Source organism: Heterocephalus glaber, unplaced genomic scaffold (assembly GCF_053883595.1).
Source record: "Heterocephalus glaber isolate CG9 unplaced genomic scaffold, H.glaber_assembly_v1.0 deba00000738, whole genome shotgun sequence".
NCBI lineage: Eukaryota > Metazoa > Chordata > Mammalia > Rodentia > Bathyergidae > Heterocephalus > Heterocephalus glaber.
In genome coordinates this window covers 12,812,801-12,835,672 of record NW_028258161.1, presented here as the reverse complement: position 1 = coordinate 12,835,672, position 22,872 = coordinate 12,812,801, and the positions used below count along the sequence as shown (strand labels likewise).

The 22,872-nt window shown below is 50.1% G+C and overlaps 1 long non-coding RNA gene across 1 annotated transcript; it reads right to left on the bottom strand.

Moving 5' to 3' along the window:
* Window positions 1-16: 16 nt before the first annotated feature.
* On the bottom strand, window positions 17-22,330 carry LOC110345246 (uncharacterized). The gene is made up of 3 exons (XR_002388440.2): window positions 22,155-22,330; window positions 19,379-21,327; window positions 17-17,889 (listed from the first exon to the last, which is right to left on the bottom strand). It is a non-coding gene; the product is annotated as an uncharacterized LOC110345246 (long non-coding RNA).
* Window positions 22,331-22,872: the final 542 nt, after the last annotated feature.

The following is a 22,872-nucleotide window of genomic DNA, read 5'->3' as shown; positions in this document are numbered from 1 at the left end:
CTCCCCCCCCCCCCCGCATGCATAGTCACCTATTCAATGGTCATCTCATCTGAAGCTTATGAACACCAAAAAGTCAACAGCTCCAACTTAAATTGACCCCTCCAACCAGACCCTGCACAGGTATCTCTGTTTCAGGAAACTGCACCATCCACCAAATGCTTCAGCCACAGACTTCAGAACCATCCTCACCACCCTCTCCTTTCACCCCAGCCCCATCACATCCAAGTAATCTCTAGGTACTCCATACCATTTTCAATACTCCCAATGCCCCTAACCTAGTCCAGACCCTAGGCCTAGATCACAATGAGCCTGGATCAGGACATCAGCTTGCCAGTCAGTCTTTCTTTCCGTGGTCCTGACCTCTCAGTCCAATCCCCACACTGCATGCAGATCCAGCCCCCAAACTGCAAACTTGATCATGTCTTCCCCATACTCCCACACACTTATTTACGGTGCTCCCACCTGCTCCTCATGGCTCTCACTCGGAAGTCTAAGATCTTACCTTGGTTACTCCCACCCATCTCTGATCACGTTCCTCAGCTCCCCTTTCCTTCCCAACCCCTTGCTTCTGAGCAGAGGCAGTGGAACTCCCTTCACCTTCCACTGGTGCTCAGGTAACTTTCTCCCCCCAGGAAACAACACACCCAGCACTCCATGAGTGCCTATCACTGGCGGGCTCAGACCCACCTTCCCAGGCTTTCTAGGGTGTAAGGAAATTGCTGTTGGGCCCAAGGAAAAAACAGGTGTCAGACAACCAAACAGAAACTTTAATTGTCTCCAAACATCAATTTTCCATCGATGATAAAGGAAGCAAAGGGCTCTGAGAGAACTGGGGACATCTCTTCACAGGGGGTGTGTGGATGTTTCCTCCTTGTGCCATGTGATGTGGTACTGCTCATTCTTCATGGTCAGCACTGAGAACCACAGACTCCCTAGTAAATGTCACCAAAGAACCAGATATTGATCTATACTCACACACTTATTTGGAGCAGGATAACATACACACATTCATATTTTCTCTGATTTTTTAATCAATGTCACACTGGAGGAAGCCCAAGAGCTATACAACTACTACTCACATAATTGGTAATCCTTTTTTTTAGACAGCATTTCACTAAGTTACCAAGTTGGCCAGGATGAGCTCAAACTTGCAATCCTCCTGTCTCAGCCTCCAAGAGTGCCAGGATTACAAGCATGAGCCACTACACCCAGCTATAATACATTTACTTGACACAATCCATGTCCCATGCATGGAAAAGACAGGCTTTGCCTCCATTTCCTGGTAGACTTCTGAACACAGATAGTAAAGGTCCAGAATACCTACTCTCTATTCACACATGCTCCCTCCAGTACAGGGCTGGTTCTTTTAAAAACTGGCGCTTCCGAAGTACCCCATGTGTCACTAGGTGTGGACAAAACTTGGAGGCAGGATTTACCACCTAACCCACTCTGCTCTCAGGAAAGTCCACTCTCAAAATCACAAAGCCACATGTAACGTGATGCTGAGCTGAACGTTTTCTTATCCTGGGATTGGTGAGTGGGACCCAAGCTAGAGACAAAGAGAAATTAATACTCAACCTCTAAGCAGAGCTGTGGCCCCAGAGGCCCCAACCCTCCAACCTGAGCAATGGGAGATGTGGAAGTCATGGCATGCATGCACGGACTCGCTTGCCAGGCCACAGTCCTCTACCACTGAGCCCGATCAGTTCTTCTCTGCTGCACCCTCCTCTGTTCTGGTAGAAGGACGAGCTGACATCTCAAAATGAATCTATTCCAGTCCATTCTGGACCATATTCCAGGTCCTTGGCACCTCTTTCCTCCCAGTGGTCCACTTGTAGCATTCTCTGCCTCATCCAAATCCTCTGTCCACCATGATAATCAACTCAGAGGAGTGTCTTACATGTCACAGAAATTACTTCCTTTGCCTCAGCAGCAGGTTTCAGGGAACCTAAGGGAGAATAAGCAGACTCAACTCCCCCAAAGCCTTGAGGCTACAGATAGGACTTTTAACTGTGGGGATATTGCTTCACCTTTACTAGCCCTTGAGACCTTGACCAGAACCACCACAGTAGCTGTCTAGGAGCAGTGCTTCTTGCACTCGGGGAGGTGAAATACTACTTCCTCTTCCTCCTCCTCCTCCTCCTCTTCCTCCTCCAAAGTTAGTACCTTTGATATCTACAAAACTTAAAGGGTTGGATATTGTGCTCAATGGTCTCCATCTACCCTTCAGGCTCCACTCCATTCTCTGGATGACACAAGGAAAATAACTTGTTCAGCCTACATGAACAGTTCCCTTGTCCTGCTGCTTGTTGGTTCAAGCAAAAGGAGGAAAGGTTTTTGTTTTTGCTTTTGTTTTTAACTTTTCTAGGTCCTTTGTAGTCCTACATAACTTAAATTTCAATATCCAATTCTTCATTTACAGCAAGTATACACAGACCTGAATTTTTATATATACCTTGTGTTTTCTAATCCTGCTAAATTCAAGTACAAGTTCTAGGGGCTCCTAGAGATTTCTTAGTATTTTCTCTGTAGATGATCATTTCATCTACATATAAAGATTTTGCTTCTACTTTGCCAATCCTATCCTAGTTGTGTCATTTTATTGCCAGACTACTTTGGTGGGGCCTAGGTTTCAAAGTTTAATGGACAGATAAAGAGTAAGCATATCTGCCCTTGTTCCCCACCTTAAGGGGAAAGCACTGTATCTTCTCCATTCATATAAGGCGTTCTCGCTGGAAGTATGGAGTACATGTCTTTAATCTGTTGAGAAGGTTCTGTTCTACTTCTAGGCTCCTGATAGCTTTCACCATGAACAGCTGTAGAGTTTAGTCCAATACTTTTTCTCCAACTAGTGACAGGATCATATGGCTTTTTCCTTTCCTCTGTTTAAATGATGACTTTTGGGGGTGGATCTTCCAATGCTGAACCAACACTGCCATCCCTACAACAAAACCACTTTCTACATCCTGCCAGATCTGACTTTCAATAGTTTGTTTTGTTAAACTAATTTCTATCTATGTTCATACTTTTTTCTTCTATTATCTTTATCCAGTTTTAGGATTAGCACAATGCTGAGTTCCTAAAATGAGGGGAAAAGTGTTCCTTTTTTCTACATTGTTTGATATAATTTATCAGTTAAAATGTATATGAGCCTACTGTTGTCATATAGGTAGGTTTTTAAGCTAGGAATATACTTTCTTTAATAGGTACTATTCAAATTTTATATTTCCTCCAGAGTTAGTTTCATTAATTTGTCTTCTAAGTTACTTCTTAGAAGTTGTCAAATTTATTTCAAAACAGATTTTTGTAATATGCTTTCTATATCCTTTTAAATTCTGTAAAATCTGTGGTAATGTCTCCTAGATCTTAATATTGTAATTTAAAAAATGTATAACTGATATTGTGTAACAGGAAGAAAAGGTCTAAAAGAGCTGGGGAAGTGGGAGGGGTAGGGGAAAGGAAAAAAGGGAAAGGAAAAAATATGAGAAGAGGAAAAAAATGGAAACAAGGTCTTTGCAAATAGGGAAGAGTGGAGGGGGTGAAGGGAGGGCAAGGGAAGGGGAAAAAAACAAGAATCAAGAGACTCATGTAAAGGTACAAGATCCCAATGATGAATGTAAGTGTATTTTATACCAAAAATGTACCAATAAACTTAATGGGGGAAAAAAAATAAAAAGGAGGAAAGGTGTGAAGCCGGGAGTATTTGTTCACCTTACTGAACTGACAATCAGCAGTGACAGCGTGACCCTTTCTAAGACCACAGATTCTCTTCCATGGCCTTCTTCCTATGGATAGGTCCGTCTCCAGCTTCTGGCAACCACTTAGATCTACATAAGATCTGTCCAGCCCAAAGCTGCTGCACTATACCCTATGAATTTCTTGTCCTAGGGTGCTGTCCTATGCCCTATTTATTTCTCTGAAGTCTGCTCACAATTTTGTATGTATCTCTTTGATAACTGTTCTACTGTACAATTCCTGTCTACTGGGACACTAACTAATAAAGTAATTGGTACCAGGAATGGCCTCAGAGGAAAGTAACCTTCAAATGGAATTCTAGGATTGGACTGCTCATATATTTAAAACATACCTAGATAAATTCCCGTCCCAAAGAGAAGCAAATGTACACAGTTACTCAAATTATCACAGTACTGACACTGGAAAAATGCAGATGGAAGGCAAGGCATCAGAAGATCAAACTGACTGGCTCTGCTGATCGTGGAGACGCCAGGTCTGTGACATGGAATGACTTTCTTGACACATTCAGAGAAGGACAAAATTCTCAACTCAGTTGAGAATACCCAACTCAAATTGAAAATACCCAAACTGGAACATGGATATAAAACCAGAAATCCTCAGTGGAAGCTTTTAGGGAGTTCCTTATCCCCTATAAGCAGCCATGACTAAGGATCAAACCCAGAAACTGGTTAAAAAGGTGACAGACATGCGGAGCTCATTACACTTTTCGACCCCACCATGTCTCATGCTTTCCATTAGTTGCAAAAGGCGAGACCCTGCCTAATATGTGGGTAGCTGCCAAGTCACTTAGGAGCCCACCCATGCCCCTCGCTGTATGCAGGCCCATAATGAGTTTATACATCAGGACAGCCCAGACAGACAAAGACAAGTCTTGATACAGGAGGAAAGAACCATGGACAAAAAGACTTGCAGGTGGCAGAGCACTTGTCTAAGTGCACCAGGCCCTGGGTTTGATTCCATAGCACCACAAAAACAAAACAAAACAAATGTAACACCTCACAGGAAAATCAGCAGGACTCCGAAAAGCATGTGTCGGGGATGGACGGGGAAGGATGGAATATACAACCTGATGAGACAGACTTTAAAGACACAGGTGGACTCACTCGAGATTCCAGACTTAAGGTGCAGGCTTGAGCACCAGGGAGTGGCAAGGTGGGCTACGCCGGCTGATGGAAGCCTGCACTCGACAGGGTCTGGTAGTTCATGAGGACTTTTCCAGCATTCCAAAGAGGAAGCTGAAGGCTTAGGAACCTGGCAACATTGGAGGGGATCTATTGTGATCAAATGCTCCGCCACGCCTTAATCAGGCTCCCCAGGAGGGTTGGAGGGTGCTTCCTTCAAAAGCCATAAGGATTCCCTTAGTGAGATGTTCAGAGGCATCCTGGAACATCTCTTGTCGGCTGTTTGCTGAGGGCAGGAAATAGCAGTGGGGAGACTGCAATAGAATCAGGCTCCCTGATTTTAATGGGGAAAATGGGATCCCAGAGTCACCAGGGTGAGGAGTCCCAAAGGCACCGTGGACACAATTACCCAAGGAGCTGTGGGACCGGACCAGAGCTGGAGCACTGTGGCCTTCAGAGACCTGTGGCACTGAGGTCCCCAGAGCTGCAGTAGATATGCAGACCACTAACACGCTTCCTGAGATACGTAAGCAGGATAATTTGGGGTTTGGTGGGCAAAATCAGTGGGAAATCAGAACTGCCTCCACATTCAAACCCCAAACCCCAGAAGTCCCAAATCCCTTGCCTGAGTGGGGAGGATAGAGTCTGCCCAGCACTCTGCAATGACATCACAGGTATGCACTGTGACTCTCAGGTCATCTAGCAGAAAGGGGAAGGGAAAGGTCCAGACTTTCCAGGGACTGACAGATACTGTTCCCGAACTGCTGCTGACACAGGAGTCTCAAATTGCCGCCACAGACCACACATCAGAGCGAGCTCATGGAGACCTGGTGACAAGGAGAATATTGGCCCCAAGTCTTTCCTACAGTGGAGTTCAATCAAAACTGAGATCTGTACTGTTGTTACTTTCCCAGTCCCCAAGTAACACATTGCTAACCAGCAGAATAATACTGACTAGCAGACTCTCATACAGAATGGCAGGATGACCAAGTGGGAGCTGCCCCCTTCCAAGTAAAACAGCTCCTCCACCACCACCAAGAAAGTCCAAAGAACCATCACAACCCTGCAGAATTACAGAGGTTAGTGCAGCCCCTGAATGCTTAAAGCCTGAAGGAATGGTGACTCCTGCCATATTAACATGTGATTTCTAAGTATGGCTGGTGCAGAAGCTAGACGGATCATAAGGAATGACTAGATCAGCAGTCCCCAACCTTTTGGGCACCAGAAGCCAGTTTCATAGGAGACAAATTTTCCACAGAATCCTTCAAAGGAGATCACAACCTAGGGCCCTCGCATGCATTGCTTACAGCAGGGTTCATGCTCGAATGAGAATCTAATGCTGTGCTGCTCTGACAGGAGTGGAGCTCAGGCAGTGATGCCAGCCATGGGGAGGAGCAGCTATAAACACAGAGGGAGCTTTGCTCACTTCCTGCCATGCGACCAGGTCCCCGACAAATCACAGACTGATACAAGTCCATGACCCAGGGGTTGGGGGCTTCTGCTCTAGATTATAGAGAATTCAGGCACACACTAATGTCAAGTGCAATTGCAGTTTGAGGTATCTTCACTAGATATTCTTGGTATCTAGAAAACACTTTTTTAAATCCTTTGACATCTAGCATACAGCTATCATCCTAGAAAAATTTTTCCAATTCTAAGTAGTAAAGTTAGTTGCCTTCAAGTGGCTGAGACAACAGCACATGTCCACCTGAAGCTTTCCATCAAAACTGTATCAATTTTCTTGCTCTGTCATAATACAGACCACAAGGACTTGATCATGTGACATCTTACAGAGCATCACTGTATTTCACTGGTGAAAATGTGCTACCTGGGACTGGCAAGCATTTTATCTGCCTTACTAAGACACTTGCCCTTTAAGGGGTGAAAGAGTAACCCCATGAACATCTGGGATTATTTCCTACTGTGAAGTTTCTAGGGACCTATGGTCAAAAGATGTCAGGAAAGAGTGACAGACTGCTACATCTTGCATTTCCTACTACAAAGAAGGAGAAACAATTCTGATGGACCCGTGCATTTTAAAGATAACATATACTACACTTGGGTGTGCTGCTCTGATGCCCCATGATGCTGCCAGATTTCAGAGGCACCAGGTCAAGAAACTGCTTGTAGTGCAAGCTGCTATGCCCCATGACTGAGGAGACCCAATGTCAGGGGCAATGTTGCTGTAGTTGATATGAAATGCCTCCCAGAGCTTGTTTAGCTGTAAACGACTCTAATGGGATTACATGGAAACCTAGAGGTATGCAGGTAAAGCCTTTCTGCTTACAGCCATTCTCCACTGGGAAGGTAGCTCTGTGCTCACTACTAGGCTCTGGCAGACACTGAACTCCTGGTCATAAGACACCAAGTACCTATGGGTGCAGAAGCATCATATGTAGATGTAGCTCATCTACAAAGCTAAGCCAAAGCAAACTGCAAAAATTGGTAATTGGTTAATTTTACACATCGGCTTGGCTGGGCCAATCTGACCTAGAGAGTTGGTCAAATATTACTGTCAATGTTTCTGTGCAGGTGTGTTTTAGATAAGAAATACATGTACACTGGTAGGTGCTGAGTACCCTTCAAACTGTGGGTGGGCCTCATTGGGTCATCTGAAGACGTGAACAGAACAAAAAGTTGACTTTCCTCAAGCAACAGGGAATCTGCCAGCCATCTGCCTTTAGATCCAAACTATAATTTTTCTCCTGAGTCTCAGCCTGCCAACCCATCCCATCAGATTTTGGACTTACCCAGCCTCCACAAGCACGTGAGCCTGAACACTGGCGCAGGTTCTGGGGAACCCTAAAATGCAGATACACAACACAAGCTCTTGGAACCTGCTCTCGCTGCTTTGCTGCCTCTCGGCAACACACATGGAGATTCCTCTATGACTGAGTAAGTAGGAGAGAGGAAACCAGGCCTAAGGACATACAACGTCAGCCAGAGTGGGTGGCAGTGTCGTCACACCCCAGTCAGAGGTCGCGGAAGACAGCATGAACTCCTCCAGGGTGCAGCACTGGCATGGTACCTGTGAGTTTCACTGCAATGGAAGGAGGGAGCTTCTGGAAGATGGATCTACACAGGTTCATAAGCAGAGACTAATGGGATGGCCAACTAGCCAGGGACCTAAAAAACAAGACCAGAAGAAGGTGGCAAGGAGCACTGGGCAGGGCTGTGCAGAGAGCTGTGTAGGCACCAATCCTGAAGGATCTTCAACCTACCTGGTGCCCGCCAGAGGACATGCCCAACCTCACCCACTGGGACGAAGGCTATTGTAGTCTCAACAACACGCAACCCACAGGAGAGGGCAGTGCTGAGCTCCCTGATCTGAAGGGCCAGCCACCTGGTGGCAGTGGGTGGCACTGTATCCCTTCCACCCTGGAGCAGTGACTTGTGGCTCCCTGTATGAATAGATATAATTTCCACACGTGTTTGCTTCCTAGCACTCTGCCAGCAGCACCTTTGCTTATCCATCACTCCAGGCCACACTGCGAACAGGAAGTGCACTCTAAGGCAAAGACCATGCAGCAGAGTTCATTCTAATTCAATTAAATTCAGGTGGCCCTTCTCAGGTCTTGCCATCCAGAAGCAATGGTTTTGGTGCCTGGTAGAAGACAACATTCCGCACAGCTAGGATGCCATCCTGTGGGAGGTGGCACACACCTCAGACCAGCAGCCAATACAGAGCCTGCCTCACCTACCCAGATGCCCAAAACTGGTAATGGAGGTTAGGAGTGGGCGCCGCTTCTCCTTGCTTCATCCTCCTAAGGGATGTTCGCTTCTGATTCCTGCAACCTTGTGCTCAGTGATCTGGAGGTCTCGGTGCCAAGGGAAGAACAAGGGAATGCAGCCACTGCGTTCACATCAAAATGCAAGCGAGGGCTGCCTTCTGACCACCTCAGCCTGGTGACTGAGTGGCAGGAGAGGTGTTTGGTCTGCCTGTCAGGGAGAAGCTGGGTTGCCACTACACGACAAGGACAGAGAGCACCATGTGCAGAATCCACGATTTCAGAGGGCACTCAGGATTCTCTTACCTCATCTACTGTCAGCGAAAGATCGTGCTACGACCAATAAAGACAGGATGCTGACTACAAACAAAGGAGGGGAAAGAACCCTGATTCATTCCTCCTAAGGGAATGTCAAAGAGGTGCCAAAAGCAGCAAGTACTATTAGCTTGAGCTTCATAAGCAGGTATGAAAAGTGGATACCACAGCGGCTTTTGTGTTATTTGGTTGTTTCCTCATTTTTATCCCCAAGCCTTGTCTGAAGAACACTGTGGCTAACGTGTAGGTTTCAGGTGGGATCTGCCATCATTCAGTACCTGACAGGACTTTATGCGTCCCTGTGCTGGGCATCGGATTCTTCATCCAGACAGTGGCGAGGGCAGTAGCTGCCATCATTGCTGAGAGGTCGCTTTCGTCCACTCTGTGTCCATGTCTTGGAGACGGCCTCCAGACTAACCAAGGGACTCCTCTCCCATTAGCAGCCACCAGGGTCTGGCCAGCGAGCAGCACTGACAGGAGTGGGGGACAGGAGGCCGAGGAGGTCAGCGCACTCTCCTCCACAGTCTGCCCAAGGCTGTGGGCCCCCGCAGCTGCCTCCCTAGACCCAAGTGTGCAGCCTCCAACAGTGCTCATTCCCTGCGTTCCGGTACCCACTTCCTCCCCTTGCTCCTTCTTGTGGCTTCAGGGGGCACTGGCTGCTTACAGCAGAGCAATTCCCATGGCGCTTGCTTTCCCTAAACCCTGCCTGCGATCTCATGATGGTCGCTTTATTAAACTCTTCTCCATTGCTGCATTTGAATGGCCTGTTCTAAGCTTCTCTGCAGAATGGATCTTTTTTCTCAGATAGGTGTTCTCAGGGGCCTGACTGTCCCTGAGTCTGCGGCTCACGTACTTGTGCACTGCATAAAGGCCTTCAGGCCCGCACACATTCAGACACCGTTTCACCAGTCTTTTTAACAGAGACCCTGAAGTTGTTCAACGAGGCCTTCCCTGCCTCAACTGGCTCGAACGCCAGCACACTTGCTTGAGGGTCTGCTGCACTTGGTCTGAGTCACTAAAACCTTGTAGGAAATGTCCCAGATGGCGAGCAACCCGGAGAGCTGCAAACGCAGCACGTATGCGGGAAGATGCTCTGATCCTTCAGTACAGCTGAGCGGGGCCTGGAGCTGCCGCACAGCCTTCCCCCGGCTCCTGAGAGCAGCCAGGGGCAGCAGTAGTGGCACAGCCTGGGTCCTGCAACAGCAGCACAGAGCAGCACCCGCACCTGCTCCTCTGCCCCCGACACCTGGCCATGGACCTCACAGCCGGTGCTCAGTCTGCAGCTGCTACCGCAGTCCAGAGGCCACAAGCTCCAGGAAGACTTTGTGTTCCATGCACCCACAGCCGGAAAGGAGGCCACAGGGGCAGTGGGCACTCTCAGTGGGCATGCGCTTTCTCTCTATATGCACTGGACATTTCTGTCGTGATTTTGGATGGTTCGCCCTTGGTGGTGTCCAGGAAGGATAGCTGATGAAGCACGCTGTAACAATGCATGTTGATTCTGAAACTTGGAACCTCTTCTTTTTTTGGTACCAGGGATCGAACTCAGGACCTTGCACTTGCCAGGCTGGCACAATGCCACTGAGCTACATCCCCGGGCCCTGAAACTTAGAACTCCTGTATTCCAAAGTAACTGATGCAAAAATAATTAGTTAGGATTTGAAATTCTATTCACATCATCATACACACACAAATCATCGTTACATTGCAGAAAGAGCTATTTTCTTAAATATAAATATACAGTAAACATATTTGCTAAATATATTTGAGTATGTTACACACATTATACGTGTTGCATACAGTAACTATCTGTATATAGATCCACAAATTAAACATTTGCATTTGCATAGTTTTTGTAAATATTGCCTTACAAGTTCTCACCTGCCACTGGAAAAATATGGCCTCCATTTATTCCCATTCACCATATTACAAACAAGATCACTTTCTCCAGTCGCTGCTCTGGCATCAGCACACTTCTGTCCCAGACCTGTGACATCGGCCACACCCACTGCACAGTAGTACAAGTCACAACTACAGACTAAACAGTGAACTGAGCACCTGAAATTAAAGATTTCCCTAACACAGCTACAACTTCCAATAATCATTTCCCTCACAGTAGCCCAAAGCATTCTCCAAAGGGCTACCACAGTAAAACATATGCACACACAAATTATGTGTTCAGATTACCCTGAATGAAGAGCTGGCTGATTCTGAACAGAGGAGCAGAATAACCAGTAGATGGCTCAGGTAACAGGCTAACTCGAACCTGGTATGTCCTGGCGGACTATGTTACTTAGCCATAGTCAAAACAGTTAGGGCTAGGGCTGAAATGTCTCAGTTCTCAGGCCTCAGATCCTTCTAAGCCTGCTTAAAAAATGGAGGGGAGAGGGCCGGGGATTTAGCTCAGTGGTTTCACCGCCTGCTGCGCAAGCGCAAGGACCTGAGTTCAATCCCCAATACCAAAAGAAAAAAAAAAAATGGAGGGGAAAGGGTAATAAAGGATAATAGAATTGAATGACAGTGGGAATGAACCAGATGCAAAATAACAGTTGAGCATAACTATAATCGCAGCATTTTGGGAGACAGGTAGGAGGACTGCAATTTCAAGCACAGCCTGGGTAACTTAGCAACTTAGTGAGACCCTGTCTCAAAATAAAAAATATTTTTTAAAAGGGCTGGGAATGTAACTCATTGCAAAGGCCCTGAGTTGAAGCCCCAGTTTAATAATAGTAAAATAATAATAATAATGTTATTGAAATTTTTTTCAGTACCAGGACCGAAAGTCAAAGTCAGGACCTTGCAGTTGCCAGGCAGGCACTAAATCCCTGGCCCTATTATTGAATTTTTATAAATAAATACAGGCAAAATTAATTCATAGTAAAATAATGGTTAGCCCAGATGGGGTAGGACAAAGATAGCAAAGCAACACAAAAGGGGCTTCTGAGTTGTTGATAATGTGACATTGCTTAATCCGACAGCTGGTTTACACTAGCATTTTCTGCTCAGAAAAACTTACCATGTTTATTATGCTCCAGGAAGAAAGGGGTTTTTTTTCCTTAGATTCTTTTATTGGTACATGTTAGGTATACAATACATTTACTTTTATCATTGGGTGCTTGTACCTGTACATGATGGATCTTGGTTATTTTTTCCCCATTTCCTGCCCTCCCTTCCCCCCCTCCACCCTTCCCTATTTACAAACACTTTGTTTCCATTTTTTCCTTTTCTCATAATTTTTCCTTTCCCTTCTTTCCTTTCCCCTTCCTCTCCCACTTTTCCTACCCCTTTGGACCTTTTCTTCCTATTTCAAATTATCATTTATTCATTTTAATCATTTTAATCCTTATTTACACTTTCTCACACCTGAGAAACTATTCGGTATTTACACGTGTGTCCTATTTATTTCACTTAAGAGGATGGCCTCATCAGGAGAAAGTTTTAAGTGAAATGGCAGAGATCATAGTAACCCAAAGAGACTTGGAAATCAGGCACAGTTATAGAAAAAGGAAAATAAAAACAAAACTCCAGGGATTCTAGCGAACCATGAGCTGGGAACGCAGTAACGAGTTATTAAATAAAGCAGGTGTGCCTGATGACCGCCATGACAAAGCAGACTCGTGTGCCTGAAGGCGACTCTTCTATACACATTCACAGTGTAGTGATCGGAGTCCTGATTAGGAGAAAGGATCATTTTGATTCACACCCTTTACAGGATGCTGAAAACCAGAAGGGACTCAGGGAAGAGCAGGAGAGATGTTTAAAGACCTGGGAATAAGCCTTCAAAAGATATTACAAGTAACACTTTAAAAAAATACTGATCGTCTTTCTGAGACACGGTAAGGTGACTCCTACTTTTCCCTCTAATTCTTTGCTTCCTTTTCCTCAGCTTTCTTGGTGAGTGGACTTCGGAACAGTCAAATAAATCTGTTGATAATTTACTGAACAGATGTGTCAGTGTCATTCTACAGGAAAAAAAAGATATTCAGTCATGAAAAGCCACTGTTTAAAGTAATCAGAGTTGTCTAGCTGCAAGAAGACTTGATTGGTCTGAAAAACAGCAGAAGAGTTTTCAGAAAGGAGTTTATTAGTCATTCTTCACCTTAGCCAAAATGATGTAAATGATCTTATAAGAGATTTCAGCCAAACACCTGAAAGATCAGGGAAACTAGCAAATCACTGGTCCGCGGCACTCAGGGGTAATGAGGTGATTTTGACTAGGTGAGGTTCTCTCTCAAACCTAATTCTTTTCATCTCCCAAGTAATGAGTTCGATTTTGTGTGAGAACAATGGCTCGTGTTTGTAAAGCCCAGCTTTCTCCTCCCTTCCGGGCCCTTTTCTGCTCTCTTGCCTCTGCCCGGAGCCCAGCTTTGAACCTGGCTGCCAGAGAAGATCTGAGGCTCCGGAGCCCAGGCGGCCACGGGTCTGACCTCAGCCCTCCACCCTGGGGAGGGGCTGCCAGCCGGGCGGGCAAAGCCGGAGCAGCCGGTCACAGTCACCATGGCGACCTTGCAGCAGCAGCTGCTGTCCCTGTCTCTGTGTCTGATGGGCGGTGGCCGCCCCAGCTGAGGCCAGCAGCCTGGGGAGGCCATGGCCACTTGCTTCCCAGAGCCCGGGCCAGCCTGGGGCCTCCTGGCACCCACATGCCCCTCTCCAGCGCCCCGCCCTGGGAAAGTCTCACGGGCCTGGAAAAAGCCACAGCTGGAGACCTTCTCCAAATGCAAAACAAATTACGTGGGATCACAGGCTTAGCTCGAGTGTCCCTCCTGCTCTACCTGCTAGTCCATCTAGTTTGTAGCTCTGCTGGTGGAGGGTGGAGACCTTCTGGACCCCCAGACCTGAACCTGAAGTGGCCTCTTTCTGCCCTTTGTCCTGACAGCCGGGCACCCTCTCCTCCCGTCCCCGCACACCCAGCCCCTCCGCCACAAGCTGCAAGGCCAGCACCCCTACCTGGCACCTGGCGCCTGGCACACAGAGTCCACCAGGGCCAGAGCCCAGGGAGCCCAACAGCTGGCAGGCCCTGCTCTAGGCTTCCTCTGGGAGGAGGCAGGCGGGCTGGGGTGGGCCTCAGACGCCGAGTCTCCAGCAGGACATCTGCTTCCCTGGCTGCGAGATCTGAAGGGCGGATGCAGGAGGCCAGCGGCGGAGGCCAAGGCCTGTCCCATTCAGCTCTGTCTCTCTCCCCCCGCCATCAGCTGGCGTCGTCTCAGGAAAGAGAAGGCTCACAGCAAAGTGGCGCCGAAAAACAAAGCCGTCTGCTGGCGGCCTTCCCAGCCTGTGCGAGCCTGCTGGGGCGCAGCCCCCCGACATGCTGCCCTCACCCCAGGCGGCCCTGGGCCCCGACACTGCCTTGCTTCTCTGGCCTGTCTGACACCTGTGTGGCGTCAGGGGACTGATGGGCTGAGGCACTGCAGGCCAAGTGCCACCTGGGGAAAGGAAGGGACAGATGAGCCTGCGGACCCAGACCGGCCTTCTCCAGAAATCACAGGTCTGAAGCTGCCAGGGGGCTCCTGACCCCCAACCCTGTCAGCTTTCCTCTCCTCTTGGCAGGTGCTCTGGACACCAGAGATTCACTTCCTGTGAGCTGGGGCATTGTTTTTTCAGTGACAGTGACATCGAGGATCTAAAGTCATCTCTATGAGCTGGGTTAGAAGTAAGAAGCTGGGCACGGTGGGACATGCATGCAATCCCAGCATTCTGGGAGGCTGAAGCACAAGGATCCAAAATTCAAGAACAACCTGAGCAACTTAACAACTTACTAAGACTTTTTCTCAAAACTTAAAAAGAAAAAAGGTTTCTAAAGGAAGTCTGGAGATTTAGGTCAGCACAAAGGACCTGAGTTTAACTCCCAGAGCTACAAGAAAGACAGAGACAGACAGACAGAGGGACAGGAAGAGAGGGGAGAGGAAGAGGAAATATCATCATTGCTTCATCAGCACAAACACTTAAAAATAAACAAGCAGGCGGTTCTGGCCTTGGCCTGGCCAGAGAGGAAGAGTTTAAAAACTGAAGGAGAGGCGCAAACTTTCATGTTGCTCTCAGAGCCCCTGGGCCTTTCTTTCCCCGAGGTGGCTGCTAACTGAGGGTGTGAAAGTGGCGACCCCGGGGCTGGGGGGCTTGGGGGCTGGGGGCAGGCGGCATGGTGAGGGTCCCCCAGGGGATGTGATCCCTGGTACCTGGCGGGCCCTATGTCACCAGAAGCACTGCCTTGCTGGCCCCACAGTCCATGGAGGCTCCCTTAGGATGTCCCAAGTCAGAGTACAGCAGCAGAGGGCCAAGGGGGTCACTGACCACCACAGCCCCTGGCTCTGAACGGCCCCCTGCCGGGAACATGGTGCTGGCCCTTGGTGTGTGTGGCCACCACCACTCACTTCCGGGCTCTGGTTTCTCCACAGTCAGCCAGAACCTTCCTTCCTTCCTTCCTTCCCAGGCTCCTGGTGCTCACAGAAGGGGACTGGAGCGTGGCTCATGGTTGGACACAGCACCGGCTCCCCCAGGGCAGGGCCCATCCGCAAGCCAAGGGGAGGTTTCAGAAAGACCAAGCCTGCTGACACCAGGACCCTGGACTTCCAGCTTCCAGAAATGGAAACAATGAATGCCTGCTGATTAAGCGCCTAACTCTGGCGCTCAAGCAGATGATGCAGCCCCTCCTTGCCTTTCTTCTCTTCCTCTTGACCTACAGGGTGTCAGTTGTCCACACTGCTGCTCCTCTGGCTGGGACCAGGGAAGTGCCTAGAAGTAAATTCTCCGAGCCTGACCCAGACAGGTATGAGCTGAGGACACTTCCAGTTGCAGATGCCCCTACAGAGGTGATTTCCAACATGCCACTAAGACATTCAGGAGCGCATACTTCCTGTCACCACCAACCTACACAGTAAGCAATGACCTTCTCCCGTCTGTCCCAAATACGTGTCCTCATATAGCTGTCAGTATTTCCTGGGATGACTGATAAAAACCCTGCCTCCTGAGCTCACCTGCAGAGATTCTAAATCAACAGCAAGAGGTAGGTCTGAGAGTCTGTACTTTCAGCATCCAGGGACCTGAGCACAACCTGTGTTAGTCAGCTTTCCATCACTGTGACAAAATCCCTGAAACAATCACCTTAAAAGGAGGAAAGGTTCAGTGTGGGTCATGGTTTCAGAGGTTTCAGTCCATGGTCACTTGGCCCTGTTGTTTTAGGGCTGGAGTGAGGCAGAGCATCATGGTGAGTGGCACGTGGTGGGGTACAGCTGCTCACCTCATGGTGGCTGGGAAGCAGTGAGGGGAGGGGTGGGGCCCCAATGTCCCTTCATGATCACATTTCAGTGGCATCCTTCCACTAGGTCCCACCTCCTATGGGTTCTACCACCTCCCAGTAGCTCCATAAGCTGGGCCCAAACTTCCAACACTGGAGCCTTCAGGGGACATTTAAGATCCAAATCATAACAGCCAGGCTTAGGAGTCACTGACTAGTTTGCCATGGTGTGAGGCTGTCCCTGCATTTCATAGGTCTTACATGTGGGGTGACAACGACAGGATATTAGCAGAGACTTAAGGGTGTTATGGTTTATAACTAGATGCCCCCTCAAAGCCTCATGTGCTCATAGGTGGGGCTTTTGAGAAGTGACTGGATAATGGGGTTCTGACACTCATCCGTGGATTGGTGCACTGGTGAGTTTATAGACAAATGTGATGTTGGAAGATGAAGCCTGGTTGGAGGTGTGGGTTGGAGGTGTGGGTCACTGGAGGTGTGGCTTGGAAGTCTGCCTCCCTCCTCCTCCCTTGATCTCTCTCTGCTTCCTGCTACGATGCCATGGACTGTTCCTCCTCTGCCACAGCCCTCTGCCTTGGGGCCAGTGGACTATGGACTAAAATCTCTACCAACTGAGGGCCAGAATAAACTTCTGCATTTAATTTTCAGGCATCAGATATTGTGTCTCAGCAACGAGAAAGCAATTAAGACAGAGGGCACAGGGACATCTTCCAAGTCTGTGAAGAAAACCTCCGAGAACCCGCTTTGTGACATCCGGTTAAGTCCTTGTCTCATATTTCCCTCCTCTAACAGAGCCCAGTGAAAAATGATCTGTTCAGGGTCACAAATCGCAAGGCCCTGGAGGTGAAGAGCACTGTTAGGGTGCATCAAGTCCAAGCCCTTTTACTCCAAGGAGACAGTGGTTGTGAGAGGTGGGGTGACCTTGTGCTCAAATAACCAGGTGGAGATGGACCTGGGGTTCCCCCACTCCTGTCCTTCTTACTTTCTCAGTGGCTCTGCCAAACACCATTCCAGCTTCTGAGTGTGAAAACAAATTTCAACTGGGGTTCCCCAAGCACCTGCACACCGAGCTCTTCAAGAGCATCATTGCTTTGATCCTTGCAAGAACCCTCATTCTCCATGTTCACAGACAACAAAGGTGGACTAGGAACTCACCCAGGTCTGTCTCACTTCAGCTCCCAGACAGCCACTTTTTGGGGATGAGAATCCCTGACTTCATAAACTGCTGGGGAAGTCCTGGGGATTCTGGTTCTGGGTTGGCATTCTGGGAATTGATTCCATTTTCTACGTGGCCATGCTGGCCTGGCCAGGGCTCCTTCCTGTCCCCCTCCTGCCCTTCCAGCTCTGCAAAGCCCTGCCTGTGCTTTCTCTTGGCTTCTGGTTACTTGAGACAAGGCCATTTCCTACCAGTCCCAACAGTGGGAGTTGTGCTTCCCATGCTGATACATTGCAGTTTGTTCCTGCGCCTACAGGGGGCATCCTGTGGGAGCTGCCAGTAGGAATGGAGGAGCGACAGCGGGAGACCAGGAGACGGGCAGGGCACCCTCACCCAGCACCTTCCATGGATCTTTGCTCTCCTTCAACAGCCTTCCTGCTCCCATGCCTTCCTGTCCTACCAGAAGATGCTGGCCCCCTCCCACGACGTGAGGCGAATGGCAGGGCTTCATCCATTTGTCCGTGTGCAGCAAGTGTTTATTATGTTCATGCTGTGTGCCAGGCTCTGAGAATACAGAAGGAAATGAAAAAAGCCAACCAACCCACAACACCAGCAAAAATCCCCCCCTTCGTGGAACTTGCATTCTTGCTGGGGAGACAGAACTCAAATAAATAATTACATATAAAGTTAGAGATTGTGCCAGCAAGAAAGTGAAAACAGAGGAGGGAGATATGAAATGCCAGGAGTTGTGGAAAGTTCCCAGAAGGAAGCCAGGGAAAGCCTGGCTAAAGATACTTTTGAGCAAAGATGGTAAGGAAGTGGGAAAACATCCATGGGGTGTATGGGGGTGGGGTAGCATTCTAAACACAGAGAAGAGCATGTGCAAAGGCCTTGAAGCAAAAGCAGGTGAAGGATGCAGGCTGGTAGGAGACGAGGGCAGGGAAGTGTGGTGGCTGAACAGGAGGCAGTTCACGCAGAACTCCTGCAGGGCTTGGAAGAAAGGCACCAAACTCAGGCTTTGCACTGAGTTTTGGCTGCCATGCTGAGCATAGACGGAAGGGGGCCAGGGGCAGAAACCTGAGGAGCAGTCAGCGGGCACAGTGATCCCGGAGATGGAGATGGAGATGAAGAAAGCGGTGAGAAGGCCAGCTGAGAGGACTGCCAGCGTCTCTGCTGCTGGCTGCAAGGATGGGCCTTGTCTGTCCCTGGCCTTCCACCCACCTCATTCAGCGCCGGCCCGCTCCTCTCCTGACAGACCCTCCCCCGCCCCAACTTTCCTGACTCCTCCTGCTCCCGTCCTGTCCCAGGAAGCCCAATCCACCTCTGATCTTACCAGCAGCACAACCTGGAGTGAGGCACTTCACCCCCTCGAAAGGACACAGCCAGGTAGGTACTAGACACACATAGCACCCCGTGGCCGTTCCGTCGTGGGGCTCACACCGAGGCTGCCTGGCACCCCTCTTAACCGTGCTGCATCACGGTGGCCTTGGTGTATGCCAACCTACACAGGCCCAGTGCACACTGGGCAGCCACCTCCAGCTGGGTGCTGGGCCCCATGGGACACATCACTGATTGGACCCAACTCTCTGCCTTGTGACAGGGCTCTGGCCTTCCCAACTCAGCTCTGTAGAGACCTCTGACCAGCAGGAAGCTGGGGGCTCTTCCTGCCTGTGAGAGTGGGCTGCAGGGGCGGAATCCCTCATCCCGCTGGGAGCTGGGTACTCGGGCAAGGTACTCAGCCTCCCCGAGCCTCCAGTTCCTGTCCATGGACTGGCATGACATTAACACTGACCACCAGCAGGGAACCCCCTCCAGGGCTACTTCTGATAAGTGCTCAAGTGAGTACCAGTGCATTTTCAAAAGATGCCTCGGCATGAAAAAGACTGCATCACAGCTCTCAGGACCTCACCAAGGAGGGCAGGGAAGTACTAAGGAGTGAGAGGCAATATGTCTGAATCGCTTCCCCAAGGTGAACATATTTACTGTGCATGGCAAATATACGCTAATAAAAACAAAGAGAAGGAAAAGTTTAGAGAGAGAGAGGACACCTTACCTTCTTTATGACCCCAACAGGTAGACAAGCTTGAGTCCTCTGACTTTAGCTCCGGCTCTCCAGCCTTTGCAGAGAGACCAGCTTTTTAGGTAGGTGGTGGCAGCTCCCGGAAATGCCATCGAGGACTCCCCGCGATTTGGCTTTGGGGGTCTGCAGCAAACTCTGCTGCGGCGTGTGGGTTCCGAGGGGAGCATGTCGTCCTCTTCTCTCTGCCTTACAGGAGAAGGTTAGGGAGGCTGCCCGCCGTCCCGCTGGGGAGCCACAGTCTGCGAGCCAAGGGGCTGTCTGGGTGGAGCCAAGAGACGGCGAGACAACAGAGAACAAGCTCTGGGAACGTCCTCTCTTCTGAAAGATCTTCATTTCCACACTAACTGCAACTTCAGCTCGGCCTGGGTTTCAGACTCGGCCCTATCTGCTTCGTCGGGCTGGCAGAGCCTTCCCTGGCCTGCTTCCTCCACCTGTTTCCTTGGCCAAGCGGTCAGTCCTAAACTGACAGAGAAAAACACAGCTCTCCAGATTATTTGGGTGTCTTCTCTGGGTTATTATGGAGCTTGGCCAAACAGGCCTCAGCTGCTGTGAACGCCGACCTGCGCCAGCACCTCTCGTCTTTCCTGCTTCCCCTTTATTCCTGTTTGCTGACTGGCAGGACTTGAATCCTCTCTCCCTCAAAGGCTCAAAGGCTCCTACGTTAAAGGTTTGGTCGCCAAGCTGGGTGGGTCGCGGAACCTTCAGAAAGTGGGGCCAAATGGCAGGAAGTTAAACCCCGGAAGTCAGGTGTGACCCGGAAGGGAATACTGGGACGCTGCCCCCAGTTGTTTCCCGGTCGCAGGGAGGGGAACAGCTTTGTTCCTCCACGTTCCCCGCCGTGATGCGCTGCCCCTCAAACAGAGCCAGCCAACCCTGAACTGTCTTGGTTACTTTCCTGTCACTGATACGCAACGCCACACACCCACAATTTATAGAAGCAAAGGTTTATTTCGCCCTACAGTTTCCGGCCATGGTCGGTAGGCTCCAAAACAAACAGCGCCGTCGAAGGCCCTGGCAGAGGAAAGGTGCTCACCCCACAGCAGCAGGAGGCAGAGAAGGGAGAGCTGTGCACAAGAACACGCCCTTCCAGGTCACGCCCCTCTTGGCCACCTGGGCCCAGGCCCCACCTCCTGACAGCACATTCAGTTGCTGAACTCCTCAAATGGATGAATCCACGGACAAGCATAACACCAACCCGACCTTCCAAATACAGGAGAGTCACGGTGCACACTTCTAAGCCGTAACACACTGGAACCTCTGAAATCAGGAGCCAAACTAAACCTGTCCTCTTGTAAGTTGATTTTCTTAGATGCTTTGTCACAGCAATTGAAAGCTAACACACTGACTACAAATAAATTTCATTTTCCTCCGACTTCTCCAGGCTGCTCCACAAATCAAGTAGCGCACGAAGGCCAGACCCACTGGGTTTGCTGGACAGGCAGGTCCTGTGGGACCTGCAGACCCCAGCGCCCCGGCTAACCCTCCCGCTGAAAGGCCTCTGTTTAAGTATTTACTGAGAGCAAAGCAGGGAACAGACGAATGGACAATGGGGGACTACAAGGTGGAGGAGAAGTCTCCACGGCTACCAGGAGGTGGGTGGGCAGGACTAAGCTGGACGTTTGAGCAACATCGGCCATCGACAGACTGGTTTCATTAGAGCTGCGCTCCATGCCTCCAGTATACGGCCCAGTTTGTATGTTTAGTACTTGAGGGTGAAACCAGGAACCTCCAGGCCGCGGGCACGGAGCAATGGCGAATGCGTATTTTTTCCAAAGGTGCAAATGGGAAGAGGATCCATGTACCGAAAGGCTCAGGCACTTCTCTGAAAGCTACTCCTCAGGTGTATTTCCTGTCCCTTCACACTGCCTGGGCCTTCTCTGATCCTACTTGGTGCCGTTCAGAGCTGGTCTGCATGTTGACAGCTACAAGGGAAAAGACAAGCTGCAAAGCACAGGATACAGACTGGCTCGCTGATGGCAGCCCTCGCTCTTACCCCGGAGGCCGGGGCGAGGCGAGGAGGATTTTGTTCAATTACGCAGTCTAACCTCTAGCTATCACGAAAGGGGTAAGGTTTGTTACCCGCTTTGCATGCTCTTGGCTGTCGGAAGACAGCCGGGAAATCGCATTAAGCGTAGGCTGCCAGGTTTCGTGCGGAGCATAAGGTCCTGGGAGAGGCGCAGCACCTCGGCCTTTCGAACTGCCCGCACCCTCATTGGCCAGCTGCTCCGCTCTCCCCCGGGGACCCGTAGGGTGGGGAGGTGGGCGGAGCTGCGGGAGGGGTCGCGGAGGCCGCAGTCGGCTCCTCGCTCAGGGCGGCCGTCCCACCGAGGGCCAACCCGGGCCTGCGTCAGCCCTGCGGCCCGGGAGAACTCGCCCTAATGCTAACGCGCGTGGGGCGAGCGCGGGACCCAGCGGAACCGCCCAGGGCGGATCCCGGCGGAGCCCGGGTGGGGCCGAGGCGTGGGGCGGGGCGGCCCTGTGTACATAGATCCGCCGGAGCCGAGCGCGGTAACCACGGCGACCGTGCGGCCTGGCCCCGCCCCGCCACTGGAGCCACGCCTTCCCTCGCTCCCCATTGGTCGTCAGCCCCACAGCTTCCCGAAACCACCAATCATCGCCCGCGTTTCCGTACAAAGGGTGGAGAGGCGCCTCGTGGCGAAAGCCACCCTCTGCTGGAGAAGCCGGGCTGGTGGTTTAATTGTGGTTAACGTGAACTCCCATCAAAGAGACAAAACGCGAACGGCATTACCTAATCTTGTACACCTCGGGAGCACTACGAGAGCCCGTGCAGCCCCTAATAACCATCCCTGGCCGGTTCCCGTGGCGAAGAGCCGTCAGATTGGGCTCATCCTGGATCTCTACGGAGCCTGGCATCGCTTCTGATGCCTGTCGCTTCCCGTGGGAGAGGGGAGTCTTTCTTCGACGTGAAAAGGTCTGTATAGTCCGTCTGGGGCCTTCAGTTCCAAACTACTGAGTCACGCCCTGGAAGCCAACGTTGATTTAGCATTCACTGTGAACCTGAAAGCACTGAATGGGAGGCTGACTTTGTTTTTTTCTCTTCCTGTCTGCTGAGAAAGAATTAGCTGTCACATTCCCCTTTGCCGCAGGGGGATGAAAATCAATAAGTGCTTCATCTGCAAGGGAGATGAATTTTCCTTCTAACCCGAGATCGGGGACGTCTGAGCTGAGGATTGATAAAACTGTCAGATGTCAGACCCCCAGGGGCCATAAATAATCCAGTCCAACCCCTTGGCTTTTCGGATGAAGACAGGCCAGAGACGCGAGGGGACTGCGCCAGGCCGCCTGGATGGAAATTAGAGCTCTTAGGGTTGCGCCTTGCTGGACGGGCTCCAGCTGCTTGCTTTCCTTGGGGTCGCTGATTTACTGTGTTTCCCCTTCCTCTTCTCTTTTCACAATGTCCAGCAACAATTGGCAATATGCAAATCCAGCCCTCAGAACCTCAGAGG